A 20,940-nucleotide genomic window follows, 5' to 3' on the forward strand; every position below is an offset into this window, starting at 1 on the left:
TTGAGCTCAGAGCCCTGTGCTTGGCCCAGTCAGGTTGCTGGCACAACTCAGTGTTTTTGCAGTTATGGGACCAAGGTCTCCCTTTCTTTGCTGGCTGTCCCCTAGCGGCTGATCTCAGCAGCTAGAGGGCCCCCCACATTCCTGCCATGTGTCCCTCTCCGTCTTCAAAGCAGCCATGAAAGATTTCCCGGGCAGCCTTTCTCCTGCTTTAAATTTTTATCAGGAGGAGCCCAGTTTCTTTTAAAGGTTCACTTGATGAGGTCAGGTTCCCCCAGGACAATCTCCCTCTCATTAAACCAAAGATGCCATATAACTTAACCTAACCACAAAAGTGATACCCCGTCATTTCTACACCACCATTGTTTTACATAAATACCCCCCACACCCTGTTATGTGGATCTGGTATGCCAACCCCAGGCAGTTTTGGGGAACACCTTAGAATTTTGCCTACTACCAGTAGGCTTTATTCAGGGTGGTTTAACACCTGGGACCCAGATTTTTTGAAGACTCTTCAGCCTCTGTCAGAAAGATTATTCCTGGGCCTGGTTTCATTCATCATTAGTGCTTAAAAGGAAGGGCAGAGATCTCTGCTATAATCAGTGGAAATTTTCATTAAAGGAAAAGGAGGAGAAAGAGAAAAGAAGAAGAGGAAGAGGAAGAAAAAGAGGGAGGAGGTGGGGGAGGTGAACAAAGGGCCAAGACACATGGTCTTCCAGTAATCACAGAAGGTCTTTTCCAGCACCAGTGAGGTTTAGGCAACTGCTTGAGTAGATCACCCAATTCTGCAGGAATCCCCTTACATGGAAGGCTCTGTCCCTTGGTCAGTGCTCCATTCTCTTCTGCCATGTTGTCACCTAAAGCGGCATTCTTCTATTGCACGTGACGGCCCCTCAGCTAGGAGACGTAAGTATTCCACACACATTAGACAAATAAGTTGTATGATTCTTTCCGAGAGGACAGTCACATTTCTGTGCAAGACTGTACTTCCCAAAGATGGCCACACTGTCTTCTGGCCAATGCATCCTTGTATGCCGTGATCTCAGCTCCCGTCCTGATGAAGAGTGGAGACTATGTCTGTCCCTGAATCTGGACCTTAACAACAGGTGATACACTAGCTTCGAGGGCAGTGGAGGCCACACCACTCTGCCGAGATCTTTGGGGACCCTCACCTTTGGAGTGCTGGCCACCACATAAGATGTCCCTCTGTGCTGAGGCTGCCATGTTGTCAGGGAGCCCAAGCCTACCGGTGAGGGACCACGTGGAGAGGTTCTGAGGGGCACAGGGAGAGCAGAGCGATGCCCAGAGCTCCCTGTGGGCCAGCCCAGCTACCCCGTGCCCACAAACGCGTGGGAACACACACGCCAGACAAGCCCTTCCCAGAGTGCGGTAACCAGGAGGTGCTGACTGCAATGTCCCTCTGGTCGGAACCAAGTGACTTCTTTAGAAGTGATACGGATAACAAGCACGCGTACTGCAAGAATTTTCGAACCAAATGCAGGATGCATTTGCTGTTTTAGTCAGACACGCTGGGGATGTGAATGTGGCTTGCCGACTCCTAGTTCCCCAAGAAGACACAGAGAGCTGTCGTCTCCACATCAACTCCAACTGTGTGGTGAGGGTTATGGCCACAATGTCAGGTCAATGTATAAGTAAGTATTTATGTATCTGAAAAAGATTTAAGTGATCTTGAGGTGTGACATGAGTATAAATAATTGTGAAACACGGGGTAATGATCACATAAAACTTTCATAAGTAATAAAAAATAAGTAAAACTTCAGTAAACGTCGATTTACAGAATTTTTGAGACATACTTAGATACATTTTTGTTTCTTTTAGTTTATCATTTCTCCAGGAGTTTGGGGGTCATAAGTAATTCACGTTTACTTGCAGAGTCACGCCCTCAGTCTCTTTTCCCTTATGAATTTCTTTTAGGATATTTTTTAATGAGGTGGAATTTTTGCTATTAACACCTTCCAAGCAGCAATCAGAGAACACGGGGTTTTCCTGAGTACTGACCCTTTAACGTGCGTGTGAGCGCGAACAAGCCGGATCTCCTTTGTGTGGGGGTGGCTTTCTCAGGACAATCTGATGAGCTTGGGATTGCATTCCTGGCAATGTCCGCACAACAGATGGGTTTTCATCTAAAATGACATATTAAAAAGATGAAGGAGGGCGCCTGGGGGGCTCAGTGGGTAAAGCATCTGACTCTTGATTCCAGCTCAGGTCGTGATCTCACGGTTCATGAGTTTGAGCCCCGCACTGGGTTCTGTGCTGACGGTGGGGAGCCTGCTTGGGATTCTCTCTCTCCCTCTCTCTGCTCCTCCCGCACTGACACTCACTCTCTCAAAAATAAATAAGTGAACCAGAAAAAAAAAAAAAAATTGAAAGACGCTGTTCTGAAAGTCTAGTTTAACACACGTTTTTTGAACTGACCTTACACGTACGACTCATGACCAAATGTTGGCCCCTTTTTGGCCCTGTTTAAATACCACACGTGCTCACATCCTGCACTTTAAGCACAGAGGGGCCCTAAGACCCCAGCCCTCTCTCGGCCAGGACCTGGAAATTCCCTTACTAATGCAAATATCTACTTCCTTTCTGATCCACAGCCATTAAAGCTATGGGAAATGAAGCTTAACAGGAACATTAAGGGCCCAAAAAGAGGCGTGGGGGAGGGGTTGGGGAGGGGCAGGGGGATCTGAGGCTGGTCTGTCCCTGTAGCAGCCAGTGGAACCACACTGGGACGGCGCCCTGGAGGCTAAGGGAAGCCCTCTTCACCATCCCTCTGGTCCTCTGTCACTCCGCCAGAGCAGATCAGAGTTCTCACAGAATTTATTCCAGTCCTTGCAAATTTCCTTCTCAATGATTTTTATTCCTGTTCCAACACAGGGAGAAATCATTCTTTTGGAATCATTGAGTAAACTAGGAAAATAAAGATTGATTAAATAAAATTTCTGAAATTGAATGTGTTTAGCCTTATTCTATTATTTTCAATATACAAAAATGGGAAGACAGTAATGTCTTTCAGTAAAATCCTCTACAGAGTATTTTATATATATTATATATTTATATATAAATATTTATACATATTTATATATGTGTGTGTGTATAGATATGAATAACGTAATATATAAAATACATAAATTGTTGTAATCTTTTAATTATCAGTAAATATAAATGTTTTACTTTTTTATCATACATATACAATGCTTTTAAAGAAGTAGAAAGAAGATGTTTTCTCTTCTGGAGTTAAGCACTGTCTTTGTATTTCTGTGGCTTAAGTTATCTGCAAAAACTTATTTGGGTCACAAGGGTGAAGAGGATTGACAGCTGTTGAAGCCTCTCTCCAGGCACATTGCATATATTACCTCAATTACTTTTAACAATAAACAAAATTTAATATGAGATTCAAGGGGCGCCTGGGCGGCTCAGTTAAGGGTCCCACTTCGGCTCAGGTCATGATCTCACAGTTCGTGAGTTCGAGCCCCGCATCGGGCTCTGTGCTGATGGCTCAGAGCCTGGAGCCTGCTTCACATTCTGTGTCTTCCTCTCTCCCCGCCCCTCCCCTGCTCACACTGTGTCTCTCTCTGTCTCTGAAAGATGAATCAAGTATAAATAAATAAATAAATAAATAAATACAGACGAGATTCAAAGAGGTTAAGTCATCTGCCCAGTGTCACAGGAGTATGGTGTTGGTGGAGCTTAGAGGTGATTCCCTGGCCGGGCTCCTTCTGAGCCCCCCCCCCCACTAGCGTCCCCCACCTGCTCTGTGAATCAGAGCCGGCTCCCAGTGTTGGAATGTGCTCGTGTTCTAACTAGCACTTGCTGTCTGCACCCCTGCCCCCAACACTGTCACGTACAAACACACCCACACGCAGACGGAGTGCTCTGGGATTATACCATCTTGTGAACTACCAAATCTGTGACACTTTAAAGAGAATATTAACAGCAACAAAATCAGAAAAGTCTTAGGTTTCATAAATACCTAAAGACCGTGCCACATCTTGCCTTGATATTTGGAATTTGACTTTCTTTATTGTAGATGGAACTTATGGTAAATTAATTCTCTCTCTCTCTCTCTCTCTCTCTCTCTCTCCACTCCCTTTCTCCTTCCTTCCCTCAATTCCTTCCTTCTCCTTTAACAAAAGCAACATATACTTTCTCATGTCATCAGTAATCCCATACTGTTTATTTCAGGGGTTCCCCCTCAGAATAGTTCCTCGGAGCCTTTTTGATTTCCTGCCCTAATACACACGATTGCTTCCTAAGCCTGCTGCACAGTTGGGCCCTAAGATGTTTTTCTTTCATTTTTAGGTTAGACCCAGGATTTCTTGAATCCCGTTCACTCTTCACATCAGGTGTTTTGGCTGCTTGGTTTTGCAGTGAATTCTTTCCAGGTTGATGGGGGGGGGGGGCCCAGGGGGTAACCTGGAAGCCACCTGCTGATGGCATGCTGGCAAATCTGGGTTTGTGGTGTTTTCTGAACCCCATCTATTTTGGTAGGACCTGCCCTCCTTCAGTTTCCCCCCCCCCCCCCCCCACCAGTTCTTACCGTCTTGCACCTGACCTGGTTCATTCTTTAATGCCATCGCTGTGGATCTTCCCATTTACAATCCCAGGTGAATGACATTATTTCTTGCCGCCTGAACCGACCGGCATTATGATGATGGGGCTCTGGGTTCACGGTGATCTCCCCGCAGAACTGACATCGGGAGCTCCCCCTGTGCTAATAGAGTCCAGAAACCACTGCCGGCCTGTTTGCCCTTCCGTGTGATGCGAGTGTCACCCTCTGTCGCCGCAGCTTCTCCGACATGCCCGTCACCCCCGGGTGCTGACAGTTCAAGAAGGTGCATGGACGTGCCCGCCTCCCTTCATTGTCCCACCCGCCCGATTTAACCGACAGACCCGCGTTGTTCTTCTGTTCTAGCAAATTCTACTCTATTTCGTTAGCTCTTTTCCCTCCATTTCTAGGTTTCTCCCCTTTAAGAACCGGACTCAGACGGACTCGTGGATTGACCTTCCATTCTCATCTCACAAAGTCCCTATTTCTTTTCGTAGTCTCTTCGTCCAGAATCTGGGAGGAGATTTCTTTCTCTATTTCTTCAGCCCCTTGACGGGAATTCTGTGTTTCTATTTCTGAAATGCGTTCTATCAGGAATTCTGAAATTTTGAGTAGAAGTCGTTTCCAGACCAGCATGCAAGCAGCTTAGAAGTTGTCATTGTGCTACCCCCCCCCAACAAAAAAAAAGCTAAACAGTCAGAAAAATCAGCCACTGTTCCAAGAGTGGTCAAAGAACTGAGGTCCCAGGGCAATCAGTGACCTAGCAGATAAAGAAACGGGTAGATACAGAAAATTGCAATTTATGGATCCGAAACCCACAAGCAGAAAATTTCTGGGGCACCTGGGCGGCTTAGCCGGTTAAGTGTCTGACTTCAGCTCAGGTCACGATCTCGCGGCTCCTGAGTTCGAGCCCCGCTTCGGGTTCTGTGCTGACAGCTCAGAGCCTGGAGCCTGCTTCGGATTCTGCGTCTCCCTCTCTCTCTGCCCCTCCCCCACTCACACTCTGTCTCTCTCTCAAAAATAAATAAATGTTAAAAAAAAAGAAACTTGCTCAGAAAGCAGATTCAACCATTGCTTTCACATAAAAACAAATCCAAGAGGGGTTTTTTTTTTCCTTTTTTGGAATTTTTAAATGCCTTTTCATTGTAGTCTATTCTCACTTCACTTAGTTCTCGTTGTCTTCTTGAAGCTTTCTTACGATGCTCTTTGGAGACTATTTTAAGTCTCTTCTGTGTCCTTCATTCGTTATATTATTTTCCACTCTCTGTTACAATATTCATTCATCCTGGCAATTCTGGGGGCGGGGGAGGGCAGGGGAGTACTGATGTTCCTCTGGGGTCTGATGATGCTTGGCTGCTACTGTTTATCAGCGAAGGACAAGCTCAATCATAGAATAGAATGTCTTCCACGACCAGGCAGTCTGTTTCTACACTGGTCCTCTCCTCGAGCAGGTCGGTTTTGACTGCTCGCCGGGGTCGGCTTGGGTGATGGGGAAGTCGTAGCCAAGGGAGCACGTGTGGGGAGCAGGCAGGAGGTCTGGACCCTCTCGTCCATCCTTCACACAAGGGGGGAGACTTGACCCTGGGTGGGCCCAACCCTTCCCGTGTGTAATGGATGTGCAGCAAAGAGGTGCCACTGCACAAGGGCTGTGTGCGCGCGTGTGTCAGCCACTGCACAAGGGCGTGTGTGCGCACGGCGTCTCCACGGACAGTTCCACATCGAACGACGGTGAGCTCTGCCCGCTCACTCCCGCACTCTTGGGCAGCAGAGTAGGGCTGTTCTTGAGGACACCTCAGAAGGGAGCGGTCGTGTCCTTTGAGGCGATTTCCTATCCCTGTTGCAGGCTGGGGTTAGCCCTGAGTTGTTTGCAAATGATTCTAAGTGTTTTCCTTGGTCTGCATATTTATGGGTATTTCCGATTGGCTGGTGGCTCTCTGACTTTGTTTGGATGCACTTCTTTGTACGTCTTTACTGTGCTTGAGTGGGATTTTAGGAAGGAGAGGAATCGTCACACGTGCTCTTTCTGCCACCTTGAATTTAAAGGAAGGCGCGACCGCCCCGCAAGCGTCTGTATTAAACGTCTCCTACCACCCTTCATGAGAGCATCATATCCCATTCGATACCTGCCCCGACGCTGACTTCCCCGCTTTCCAATTTTGTGTATGTCTGATCGTCTCAGTTTCACGCTGGAAAACATGATACAATGAATATTATCTGCTCATGTAGCTTTTCCTTCAGTTACATTATTTTCTTTGGATCAATTCCCAGAAACAGGATTACTGAGTCAAAGGAGATCTTTATTTTTATGACTCTAATGCCTTTTCAAGGGAGCTACACCAACTTACCATGACACCAACAGTAAAAGAGAATAATAGTCTCGGTGCACTTTTCCACCATTGGTCTCTAAAACGATGTTAAATATTTGCTTTCCTGTGACTTTTAAAATTTTTATTTAATTAGTTCAATCAAGTCTCTAATCATTACTCTTGCCTGATGTATTAGCAAAACAAATGGTTTAGACAAAGTAATCCCTTTTGATTTTTTTAAGAGTGAAAGCGCAGACTTTATTCAGTTTCTTTTGATTTTAATGTGCTAACTTTTAAGAAATACGTTAAATTAAAATTGATTCACACATTTTACTCACTGATTTTACCTTTCTCTACTTCTCAACTAAATCCCCTAAGTCTCTCAGAGTAACTTACCATGTACCTTCAGTGCTGGATCTGGGGAGAAATATGTTACCTTTTACCTAAGTAACAAGCTCACCTCTTCCCTGGGTAAATACAATGTAACAGACACAAAAGACAAATCGGCTTTCACAGGCAACAAATTCCTTTCCAAAAGTGTTGTGGTGCCTACGAACTATTATCTGAAAACAACAAGTAAATTATCAGACAAATCTCTTCTTCTGACGTCCGGTGCAAATATCATATACAACTTTCAAGACACTTTATACGGTGAATATTATTGTCTATTACCTAGATTTTTCCTAACAGCAGACTGGCAACAGTAACTAGAGAATCCAGTGGAGACTAAAGGAATTAGGAGGACCCTGGGGGTGAAAAGTGATGATGGCTTTTTGCTAGTCAGAGGACGGCCAAACAGAGAAAAAAGCATTCAAATCATGGTGCACAGATTAACAATACAAGAAGAAGCCTGGCTTATAAATAATGATCAGTTGAATCATCGAAGAAGTTTAAAATCTGTTCAAGCCCCACTTAGAGAAAAACATTTCTAACATATTTTAGTGTTTATTATTTTAGAGAGAGAGAGAGAACGAGTGAACGGAGGGGGGCAGAGAGAGAAGGAGACACAGAATCCCAAGCAGGCTCCAGGCTCCGAGCTGTCAGCACAGAGCCCGACGCGGGGCTCGAACCCATGAACCCGGAGGTCATGACCTGAGCCGAAGCCGGACTGAGCCTCTCAGGTGTCCCCTAACATATTTTAGAAAATTATAAAGTCGCTAATGGGGAAAATATTTGTATGGAACGCATCTTTGTTCAACCTAGTTACATGTAAAGGAGAAACTCCTCATGAGACGTAAATTGTGTTTCAAAATTTCAAGTTATGAAGTTAAAATTTTGGAAAGTCCGTGCCATGAGAGGAGCACTTGGAGGCTTAGCACTGCCTGGAATCCTGCCCACGAGTGTCTGATGATGCACTGGAGGGAGCTGACCCACGGACATAGGACAAACATGTGTGACAATTAGAAGCTAAAACAGCATATCGTGAACGAATGAATAGTGCATACAAGCAACCAGAAAATAAGGTACTAATTATACATTATTGAAAATATAACAATAAAGAAGGTAGACCGCTCTTATGGACTGAAATGAAAGTCTGTGTCCCCCCAAAACTCGCAGGTGGAAATCTTAACCCCCGAGTGAGATGGAATTAGGAGGAGGTCACGAGGGTGGGGCCCCAGGAGGGAGCCGCATACTTGTAAGAGGAGACCCCCAGATAGCTTGCTTCCTTCTCTGCTGTCCGCCCTGTGAGGACACGAGAAAACAGTGGCTCTGAATCAGGACGCAGGTCCCCGCCAGAGGCCAAACCTGTAGGCACCCTGATCTTGGACTTCCAGCCTCTAGGACGGTGAAAACTAAATGCCTATTGTTCAAGCCACCCGGTCTGTGGTGCTGTGTCATGGCAGCCCAAACTGACAAAGACACGAGCTGGGTAACTAGGGACTCAAACAACAGAGGGAAATTCACACAGGATGTGAGTTAGTATCTTACGATCCCCACCTTGACCAGCCTGTTAACTGAGTTTCATTTTTCTACCCTAGATTTTAATTCAATTAAGTGGAAGGTATACCAGCCATATGATTTCACCTTCAAGCGAGGAGTGACATATAAAGATGATTCAGTATGAACCCTGTCCAAAAAAAAAAAAAAAAAAAAAAAAAGGAAGAAAAAAAATACACTGTTTTTGGTTACCATCTTTAAATTCTCTGCTTTTCTACAGACATGCTGATCAGTGCATTCCTAAGCACGTGGGCATTAACATGAAGACTGTATCCCTTCTCCATGACTATGGAAACGATTCAGGCGAAAATTATGAATTTAAAAATCTTGTCTTTGTGTCATGTTGACGCAGAATACTTACATGTTGACAAAGCCAGGAACAAGAACAACACCTGACCGTATTCCAACGTATTCACCCGTAACCTACATCGGAGAGAAGTTAGGAACGATTCTAGGCTGCAACCCTGTTTAGCAAAGACTCCATAAAATCCAAGGAGATGATTTAAGAGCCCAGGGTTACTGATAAGCGGTGGTCAGATTGCGTCAGGAGCTCCAGACGGACCGCGACGTGAGAGGGAGGACCAGGAGAGCATCCGGTAGGGCCCCTGCAGCTGCCAGAGAGCATCCCTCACCAAGCCAGCTGTCCTCGCACACGACGCAATAGCAGACACGCTTGCCATCAGACCTGTTTTGTAGAAAAAGAAGGGGAAAGGAAGGCAAAGCGCTCCTGATTCTGCTGAAACAGAAACACACCCGTATCCTGTCCTAATGGTGCTGGAGGCCAACAAGTGATTGGCCAAACAAAGCCTTCCTCTGGGCCCGATGCACAAACATCATACCTGATTTCCAAGACACTCTTGGGTTGATTTATTTTTGAGACACTGAGTGGGAGCGGGGGGGGTGGGGGGCAGAGAGCGAGGGAGACACAGAAGCTGAAGCAGGCTCCAGGCTCGGAGCTGTCAGCCCAGAGCCCGACGCGGGGCTCGAACTCACGGACCTCGAGATCGTGACCTGAGCCAAAGTCGGACGCCCAACCGACTGAGCCAGCCAGGCAGTACTAATAAGACAGGTACCATTATTGTCCCGTTTTTCAGATGAACAAAATGAGAGCCAGAGAGTTTAAGTGATTTGTTCAAGGCTACACACCTGTAAACGAGAGAGTGGATTTAAACCATGTCTACATTTTCAAGGGCGCCTGGGTGGCTCAGTCGGTTAAGCGTCTGACTTCGGCTCAGGTCATGATCTCGCAGTTTGTGGGTTCGAGCCCCACCTCAGGCTCTGTGCTGTCAGCTCGGAGCCTGGAGTCTGCTTTGGATTCCGTGCCTCCCTCTCTCTCTCTGCCCCTCTCCCACTCGTGCTCGTTCTCTCTAAAAAATAAATAAACATTTAAAAAAAATTTAAAAACCACATCTACATTTTCAAAGCCAATTCTCTTAACTATTAAGCTATGTTGTTTCCCTAATATGTTTGAAAATGTCTACGTGAGCCAGTCAAGGTACCTTTTGTTAACAGCTCAACAATGGATAGAAATTAAGTTCTCCAAAGACAAAAGAGGTTTTATGGCAGAAGAGACTTTTTTATCGTAGCGCGTTTTTCTAGCAGTGCTAACAAGAGCTTGCTTCATTTCATACTTGTTAGGGATACATGCTAACAGGGTGGAGTCCTGTCTTTCCCCAAACACAGATATGGTGCATCTAAATATTACACGAAAATAAGCCATTCTTCTTCCGGCATGACGTTTCCTCTGCCCCCAGACAGAGCAGTAAAACCCTTCCAGAACACGGGATGTTGAAGGGAAGGAAGACAGTGTCTCCAGTGCCAGAATGCTCTGACGTCCAGCTCACAGCTGTTCCTTAGCAGAGCGGTTCTCAACCCTGAGGACGTCCTAACTGGAGAGAACAGTTTTGGCCCACACGCTTCCCAGTTGTGCCCCAGATGAGTGAAATTGTCATCACATAGAAGCTACAAATTGAAATCTCATAAAACAGTCAACATGGATGGTGTGTCGACCATACTACCGAATCATGTCCGTGTGCACGCTTTTCAGAATTCTAGCAACTTCCCCCCAACCTGGAAAGTTTCGAGGTATCCTCCAGGGCTTTCTTTTGAAGTCTATGAAAACAAATGTGCATTTCATTGTTTTCTCGCCCAGAAAGCCTTGGACCACTGCTTGTCTGAAAATTACCCAGATGAAAAGGTCCTGAAAGGAAATTTTCATAATACACCAACTCTGTTTGTTTACCAATTAAATGAACAACGATGTTTACTTAGATCTTGACGAGTCAACCCTTTCGGAAAGAGTATATACCTAAGGGTTACCACCTTCTGCACCACATCTTGTCAATCTACCTAAAGTCAACCCACACCTTTGGGGTCTCACTCCAGTTCTCCTGCTGTATGAAGCGTTTGCTGCAGAGACCCAAATGTGCTTCGCAACCCTGAGTAATGTTTTGGATACGATCCCTGTTCTCTAATCAGCTTTAAGCTTTACATAAACACTAGCATTGCATTCCTGTTGTTATCTATTCCAGCAAGAATGGTGCACAATACATGCGTATTAACTGATGAAGATTTATGAACACTTTTTAGTTGAAAATGCTAATTGTTGGATAGTAAAATGTCTCTAATTCCTGTGTGGGGAAGTGTAGGGTTGCATTGCTCTTATCAGTTGATACTAACATAGAGGGGTGAAGCGATGTGAAATGTGATTTTAGTTGCACCCCTGCATGTATATTTAAGAAAACGGGACTGTCTGATCCAGAAAATCCATTTTTAAAATTTATTCTAGCACCGATTTCCTTATTACAGTCTTTGTCTGGACTCCGCCGGAAGGGTGAGGAGCAAGGAAAGGATCTCCAAAGGAGTCTCATCTTCTTCCAACAGTTTATAATTTTTCACTCTTTTGCCTCTGCCCCATCTCCAACGTCACGTGCAAATCCATGTGGCAGCCAGAAGGGAAGCAGGACTGTCCTTTGTTAGGATGCACACTAGACTAGTCTCAATTTGGACCATGTGTCATCCTCACCAGCCCCTGGGTGCTAATATTGTCAGCCTTCGTTTGCCTTCTTCGGGTAAAGATTTCGAAGAATATACACTTACGTCTTAGTCTCCTGACTAAAAAGTGAGGTATCTCATAATGCTTGCAAAGTCAGGTAATTGATTCCAAAGGGAATTTAGTGGTTAGAATTGCAATTTCCTCTAAAGGAAACACCCATGTTTGGAATCTTTAGTAGCTGTCTCCATGTTATTAACAGCCCTACTTCTCTTTGACAGACAAGTAATAATGTGGCCATCTATCTCCAAGACAGCAGGGCTGAATATATTTCTAACTTTATAAATGAACTTTAAAAGCCCTACAGACAAATTTCATTAAAGTAAAGAATGGAAATCTGGTAAATGGAGTCTTTGGACTTTGTTGATGAATAAATCCTCGCTTTTCTACAACTGCTAATAAGGATCTGGAAAGTTACATAAATAAAAAAACATTTTCCTGTGTATTAGATAGAGTGCTTTGTGAGCAAGTTGATGTGCAATGCTTATAGAACAGTTGCACTTAGGGGCGCCTGGGTGGCGCAGTTGGCTAAGCGTCCGACTTCAGCCGGGTCACGATCTCGCGGTCCGTGAGTTCGAGCCCTGCGTCGGGCTCTGGGCTTGATGGCTCGGAGCCTGGAGCCTGTTTCCGATTCTGTGTCTCCCTCTCTCTGCCCCTCCCCCATTCATGCTCTGTCTCTCTCTGTCCCCAAAATAAATAAACGTTGAAAAAAAAAAATTAAAAAAAAAAAAAAAAAAAAGAACAGTTGCACTTACACATCCTTAAAACAGAGCAAAAGGATTCCAGAACATCCCGTAGGAAGTGTGCCAAAGGGCGTTCTAGCCCTTCCACAAGTGAAACCCAAGAAAGGTTCTTCCTGTTCCATCCTAGACCCTTCTTGCTACGTAAGGATATTCAAGATCAAGAGAATAATATATTCTAGAAGCTCATCCTGACGAAATCACGTTCAATATTGTACCTCTGGTATTGTAGTGAGTCAGGATAAATAAAGTGGTCGATTATTAAAAACAGTTCTTTCCTGACGTGTTGCAGAAGTTACCTTTCTTTGTTGTTGTTAGAAGGAAGTATCTTTCTCCTAAGAAACAGTTTTGGCTATATTTTTACTGTAAGTCAGAGACTTCAAGGTGTTCTTGAACATTTGCACATGGGACACTCGCAACTTTTGTTGTCAACTCGTCTCCAAGGATGGCTCCAACATTTTAGAGAACCTTGAAGTTTGGTAAAAACACGTGGTCCTACTAAAAATGTTGTTTAGCTTAGAGAGTCTCAAAGAGTTCTTGTTTTGTGGCTCGTGTCAGTTACCTGGTGAAATTTACCAAAGCTCCTGGTGTGTGGGTTAAGGAGGCAAGAAATTGATAGAAATTAACTTCCATTTGAAAGAATTTTCTGGTGTTGAAACCAACTTCGAAAAGACTACATTATATGACACTCTCGGTACCACACACACACACACACACACACACACACACACACACACACACACAGATTTTTTAATAGGCTCACAAAATACCCAAGGTGTGTAAAACTTCAGGCACCCAACAGCCAGGCTCTCAACTTACTGAAAACTACTTTTCAAGGCATTATGGTCAATTTCAGACAAAGCACTTCCTGATAAATATTCTTTTTTTTAAATATTTATTTATTTTTGAGAGAGAAAGATAGAGCATGAGCAGGGGAGGGGCAGAGAGGGAGAGAGGGAGACACAGAATCCAAAACAGGCTCCAGGCTCTGAGCTGTCAGCACAGAGCCCAAGGCAGGGCTCAAACTCGGGAATGGCAAGATCATGATCTGACCCAAAGGCAAATGCTTAACCGACTGAGCCACCCAGTCACCCCATATCGATAGATATTCTGATACTGAGAAAATGTGCATCAAAAGGGTGAATAATTACTCTCACTTTCCATAAAATCATTTGTTCATTTATTATTTATTGCATATTCTGTGTTAAGCTCCAGGGACTCTGGGGCCCTGATACCCAATGATAAAAAAAAGACCCGGGCTGCGCCATCGGGAAGCTCAGTCTTATGAAACAGAAACCACTGAAACATCAATTCAGCAATTTTCTTTTCCTCTTCAACATCTATGTAGATCAACAGAAATAGAAATTTATTTTTTTTTCTGAAATACATCTGCACATTACTCCACTTAGTTCATCAGCAGTGACCATCCACCGTGCACTAAGCATTGTGGCATCGCTATTGTGAATGCGCGAGCAATAAAACCACCAAAGGATTGTAACCTGACCGGGAGAAAAGGTGAATCAAAGGGGAAAATTGAGGATGACGTAACTAAATGACTAATGATAAATCAATTATGTTATGAAACAGTAAGCTGAACAGGAAAGTTTTTCTGTTGATAAAGTATTTGGGCAGCTACTTAAACTGGACAGAATATTAACCCAGGTCTCCCAGAGGCATTGTAGCCAAGTGAGAAATCTGCATTACGGTCAGGATGGAACTATAAATCTACCTATCCAAAATTTTAATCAAAAGATATTTTTCAGCACTACACGCTTTTGGAAATGTACTAAGTGCAAGATCCTGGCATTACAGTATGAGAAAAAGAGACTGAGTCTTGGCCAGCTAGTACTTGCCCTGGGACATACGTACTACAGGTACTATGTAACAAATTAGGAAAAGGATCCTCAAGTCGGGAAGTAGATCTGAGATTCGACCCAGGCCCGCGGGTCAGACATTCGGAAGCCCTGCTGTTTTCTCTTCCTGCTGGGCTGACTTTATGTCAGATCCGTGGAGAAACAGACTGTAAAACGAAGTAAGTCACCAGGTCACAAGGTAGAAGGACGGAGAAGATGTCAAGAAACAGACTGCTGAACAGGCCCGGGAGAGTCACTCCATATTACGGCAGGAAATCATCCCCGAGCGTGGGAAACCCTCCAGTGTATGGGGCTGGCTGCGTAAGTCTGAGGCCACTCATGATGAGTCAGAGACCGAAGAGGCAGACTGGCATGGGCCCCCAGGCTAGGAATTTGGTAAAAAGACAGAGATCAGTGGAGGTGACTACGGTCTGGAAAGGTTTCTTGGCAGTAACATTGTTTCTTCCGCTGTGACAGGTATGAAGGATTGAGGTAGGAAATGAACAGCGGGGTGAATTCAAAGCGAGGAGAGTAAATGATTCAAGGACGAGATAAGTAATGATACGGCGAGAAGAGCAAAAGACACAGCCCAGCGTCTCTCTGCTGGTTAAGCATCACGCAACTCCAAGGTCATGGCTACCAATCGCTCACCGGCAAGAAGATGCTAAAAAAAAACGATGCGTATTATTCTGTTAATCACTTAGGAAAGTCTCGTTAATGTTCTGCGTCTTTGATTAGTTCATTCCCTGTAATGTCTTGGAATATTTAAAAATTGCTTCAAATAGAAGCCCCATACTATTTATATAAAATCCATTTTCAAAATTCTTTTCAAAGTAATTACAGGAAATTATCGGCCTTTGTATCTTGCTGGCTGACACATCATATAAATCACCCAATGTGTCACTTCTGATAAAGCCCATGTAATCATATTACATGACAGGAACTGACGGTCATAAATAGACATGATAACCTAATTTGGAAAACTCAGACAAACGCAGTTTCTTTTCAACTTTAGTTCAAAAACACTGGTGAAACTCTACAGAGGATCGGCATAGTGATGTGACTTTGATGAATATTTGTAACAGTTTCTTCTTTCGAACCTGAAAGCTATTTTGGTTTCATGCCTTAGATATAAGCTCATAAGAGCGTGTAATATAAAATATTTATAGCAAACATTAAAAAGAAAGAATGATGTGATTATTTGACTCAGTCAATTTTTACTTAGTCCGCTCAGTAATTAGGGCCTTTTTGAGGTGCAGGACATAAACAGGGGTCTCCTCCCTTGGCAGAGAGCGAGAGTTTGCCAATGACTCCATATTTTAAAAAGCAATAACTCAATAGCGAGAAAGAAGATATACTCAAAACTGTGTCTACCCGGGTGTCGTTGCCAGACTTTGAATTTTACAAGCGAGGTGAACCCCCCAAAGGCGAGACACTGTATCTCCTGGACCACGTAGACTATTAATGGGAGAAGGTGGCCCGCTGATGGTGGTAGCAGATTGGAAGTTCTCAGTTCTTAGCGCCAGAGTCCGGCACCTGAGAGGCACAGGCTAGAAGCTATAAACAAGGTAACGCACGGGGAGCCTTGCACAGCCTTGGGCCAGCCCGCCTCTGATGGTTGTCCTGAGTTGGGCAGGTCTCTCCTGGGTCCACGCTGCCATCCCAGATCCCTGGAGAAGCAGCAGATGCCTATGGATGGGGATTCTGGCCTCTTCCTCGCTTACTATACTCAGTTGACTCGATGGAATAACAATGATCAGGCCTGTCATGTTTCCACTCTCACTTGCTGGCAATCCCATGGGTTTTATCTTTGTGAACAAAAGTGGTGAGGTTTCAACCATAGTGCAAGGATACTCCTATTCTTCAAGCTAATATATCTGGATATACGCACGAGAATGCATAGAATGTGTGAATGCCGTATTATGTTGTGGAAGGAAGAATGTTATAATCCATGTTTCTAGAAGTATGACGCCTTTTTTTGTGAATCAGGGAACAACGTACTCCTTTCTAGTTTCCTTTCCACATGAATTAAAAAACGAAATTCAACTCAGTGCCTGTGCAGGGAATGTCAAAGTGGGGATATGTGTGCTACTCACAAAACTTCCCATGTTCCTCCCAGTCAGTGTAGGTTTCAAAAAAGGGGGATGATGAGTGGTGATAATGTTCATTTCAAGAATATTGACATGAGGCTTTCTTCTGCTAGGGTGTTTAATCGAAATCATCCCTTCCCTCAACATACACCAAAGAATGAGATTAATTATCTCTAAAAGTGGTCTCAAGTTAGGAAGATCTAGCTTCAAAAAATCTAATAAAATTTATCAATTAAAAAAATCACAAAACTGGCAACCTAATGAGTCATATTCACGTACCTGATGAAACATTCAATTAATAAAAAATTTTTTAAAAAAGGATGGCCATCATGGGGACTGCACAAAGAAGAATCAGGGGGCAAAACCACATGGCACTTGAACAACTGTGCCAGAGAGTAATATGATAAATCTAGCAGACCTAATTCTTCCTGAAACTTAAAATGACATCCTATTGTGAAGCAACAAAAATATTCAGGTCTATTTATGGCCTAAAGAAAGTATCTTCCAAGAGCACCCATTTCGATTATCATGTAAATTACTTTGGAGTTGCAGTAAATGCAATAAGATAAGAAAATAAAATATAAATAGAAGAAAGGACATGTTATACATTTTGATGTCTGTATTTCAAACATCTCTTTTATAAGACGTTTAACCCGCTGACACCTTGACACCCTGGTCTTGACCTAGAGATTATTAGTCAGGTGTCCCGGATATCTCTCCCAAGAGTAACCTACTGACAGGCTGGCTTGCTAGCATCTGATTTACGTGACTTGGTTCAAAAAATGATCGGGCCTATCCCATTCACTCCCCAGGAAAACAGGGATGGTTTTGTTCACTAAAAGTAGGGAGAGGAAAGGAAGCAGGAGAAATGAGAAGGGAGAGAGTCCTGAACAGGGAAAGGCAGAGAAAAAGTGGGAATGCCCCTCAGAGAAAGCAGTCCAGTCTCTTGACACCTTTCCATGGGAAATAAGCATCTCTGTTTTGCTTTCTGTTCTTGGATTCCTGTGAGACTTTTTGTAATGGATGACAGTCTGTTTCTTGAAGCTGAAAGAACTCTGAAAATCCAGGGTAGATAAAATGACTTGAAGTCACTAGCAATTATTGAGTGTACATGATGTGACCAACGCATTGGCTTACATTTCTTCATTTGTCTTCTCAGTAATTCAGGATGTAGGTATTGTCCACACCACTTAACAAGGGAGAAGATGCCCATTAAAACAACACATTGCTAGTTGTCACATAACAACGGATAATGGACAGAGGATTCAAACCCAAGCATTCTGACTCTGGAGGCCATGTTTTTAGCTAACTCTAAGGCTGCCCCTTCACTGCTGATGATGCGACAATCCATATATAGAACTGAAGAGAATAGAAAAGAAAACTGTTTGGATGACTGTAGTTTCTTGATTCTAAAATGTAATCAATTGGAATGTTTAAAATCACTTTAGTAATAGCAATTTACAGAAAATAGAAAACACTGAAATAACTTTATACTTTTTTTCCTAAGAGGCAATAACAAACATTTTATCCATACCATTATATCCTGCCTTCCTCGGCAAGATACAATCAATATTTGAGTTTCAGTCGTCTTCACTTCCAAGTCTAGAGATTTTTCTGAATGATGCTCGACCAGTTATGGGGACTCACTGGCTTTGATAACCTGCACTCATGATATTTAGCCTTGACAGTATAATTTCAAGGATTTTAGAGAACACTGGAGTTTGGTCAAAATTGTAGTCTTATTTATTTTCTTAATTGACTTACATAAGGATGAAAGTCAAATATTGTCATGGAAGACATGGAGATTTAAAACAGATATTTAATACCAAGTGATCATCTCTCATGATGCATAAATCTGTTATAGCCGCCCCTCTGAATTTAAAAATTGTATGATCTATTGGAGATCTTTAAAAATGAGTGGTACGTTAGACTGGTGTGTGGAAACATCGCCTGTACATCCAAAAAATTTTTGTGTCAACGTTTTATCACGTGCAATCATTTCTCAGACAACTGACAATTTCCCGTCCCAATTTAATTTAAACTTCAACTGCATCCAGTGTTACCAATGTGAATAGCTTGCGTGACGGCCAAAGGAACTTATGTTTCCTATGCCATTTGATTTCGAAGACATGAAAATGTGAAGGAACCATGCACTTAAAGGTGATAGAAATGGGTGATGAGAATTCAGTAAGATAGCTGGTTACCAAACAAATATAGAAAAATCAGTATTTCTACTATATATCAGCCATAAAAAGAATCATTATATGTACTTTCCTTTGTGGCAGTTGAGAAATATATTGGAATAGATTATGCTGTTATAATCTTTATGCTCCTGAAACAACAGCCTCACAAGCCCAAAAATTACCTTGCAACAAATGAACTTCTCAAGCAACTTTCTGGAGTGATAAGAGGGGCACGCTTGGGCGTCCTCGGCTTCTGCCAGGAGTCGTACCGAAGGCTCCCTGTCCCCCATCTCATTGAATCCCCACAAGAACCCCGTGAGGGAGCCGCATTGCTTATTAGAACAAAGTGACACCGAGGCTCAGAGAGAAGTTCACAAACTGAAAGGTCACAACAAGAAGCAGACTGAGCTATTTTATCAGTTGCTACACCACATCTTGAACTTCAAATCTATGTCTCTCTAAACCCCAAGTTCCATCAAATTCTCCATAATTATGTTGTTTGAACAGAAGTATTTTATCTCAGGCACCTGGGGGGCTCAGTCTGTTAAGTGTCCGACTTCGGCTCAGGTCGTGATTTCACAGTTCGTGGGACTGACCCCGCGTGGGGCTCTGTGCTGTCAGCCCTGCTTGGGATTCTCTCTCCCTCTCTTTGCCTCTCCCCTGCTTGCTTGTGCTCTCTGTCTCTGTCTCACTCTCTCTCTGTCTCTCTCAAAATAAATAAACATTTTTTTTAAGTATTTTGTCTCGTAGAAAGTGACCAGAATAAGTTGTTTCAAAAGATAACAAAGGACTATTTTATTTACTGGATTTTTTTTTCATATGGTTGAACATTAGTTATGTATGGCGAAAAAAAAAATCCAAGTACATGAAATCTTATTCTAATATTTTTCAAATACTTCTCTGAAACATATTAGAACATTCTGAGACCATAAACCAGAATCAAAAGCCCCTGAGAGACTTACATTTTCCTGTCCTCGAATTCCAGTTACAGCCTTAAAAATTATCTAAATTAGCTCATCCGTCTCAAATCGCTGTGGCTAGATGTAACCAAGGCACCGAAACAACACGAAATGGCCTCAGTCCAGTCTTCAAGTCAAGATAAGGAACAAATATGGAAACCCAGAAAATTGATAAGGCAATGACAGAAAGTCCTCTTAAATCAGATGACAAGTTCTGGGGAACGCCTTTTTTTTTTTTTTTTTTTTCTAGTTTAAATGAGATCCCATTAGAGCCTTGACTTTGGCAGTGCTGCTTTGCTACATTTTATTTCTCAATTGCAGTCCGTTCTCAAAATGTGGATCGTTGAATTACGAATTTACTGAATTGGATTTGAAAGCAAAACCATGTAAGGCAAAAACACAACTGAATTAGCGATCTAACAAGCAGCAGGCAGGCTAGCTAGAGGGGCTTGCAGGAGAGGCAGACGTTTTCACCGAGAACCCACCCACGACTGGGTCACTGCAGACCTTATCCAAGCTAAATTGTTTGCAAAATGCCTCCCTCGAGCCCTGATTAGTGGCCGCATTTGGCAATTACTCGAGTGATCCTAAACGTGTCCCCCCGCCCCGGGACTTTGGAAGCACCGTACCCAGAGCGTCCACATTCCCCTTCAAAATAAAACACAGAGTCCTCGTTCCCTCCACGCACGAACCCTAAGCAGGTGCCGCGAAAGGCCTTGGGGAACTCGAGCTCTCGGCTGCCATCCTCTCCTCGTGGGCCTTCCCCCCAGGACCCCCCTGTGGGCTGCCTCTTGTCAGCACGGCCCTGCCGGCGACGTCCCTTGCAAATAAATCAGCGGAAGTTCCAGGCCCACGGAGGAGGCTGCGGTCACCGACGGTGCAACACGCTGTCCGAGGCACTGGCTTGTCAGAGGCACTGGCTTATTTCACTGCTGAGTGCGTGGGGCACCTCCAAGGCCTCACCGCTGGGTTCCATCCAGTCTGTGACCCAGTCTGTGGGGGAGGAGGTCCAGGGCCTGGAAACGCCGGCCCCAGAGCCACGGTCGGAGGCCTCGGACAATAGTGACCGAGCTGCTCGTTTTGTGCTGATACCGTCTTCTGGTGATCGTTCGACACAACTAATCGACTCTGTCGCTCCCGCGGGGGACTTTACATGCCTCCCAGAATCAAAACGGGAGTCACCTATCCATCCAGCAAACAGAGAAGAAGCGCCTCTCGTATGCCGTGAACCCGACAGACACAGATCCCTCCCACTGCC

The 20,940-nt window shown here is 43.9% G+C and overlaps 1 non-coding gene across 1 annotated transcript; it reads left to right on the plus strand.

Moving 5' to 3' along the window:
* The first annotated feature begins 9,998 nt into the window (after positions 1 to 9,998).
* Positions 9,999 to 10,083, plus strand: TRNAR-UCG (transfer RNA arginine (anticodon UCG)). The gene has a single exon. It is a non-coding gene; the product is annotated as a tRNA-Arg (tRNA).
* Positions 10,084 to 20,940: the final 10,857 nt, after the last annotated feature.

This window comes from Herpailurus yagouaroundi, unplaced genomic scaffold, assembly GCF_014898765.1.
Source record: "Herpailurus yagouaroundi ecotype Mexico unplaced genomic scaffold, PumYag 203, whole genome shotgun sequence".
Classification (NCBI taxonomy): Eukaryota; Metazoa; Chordata; class Mammalia; order Carnivora; family Felidae; genus Herpailurus; species Herpailurus yagouaroundi.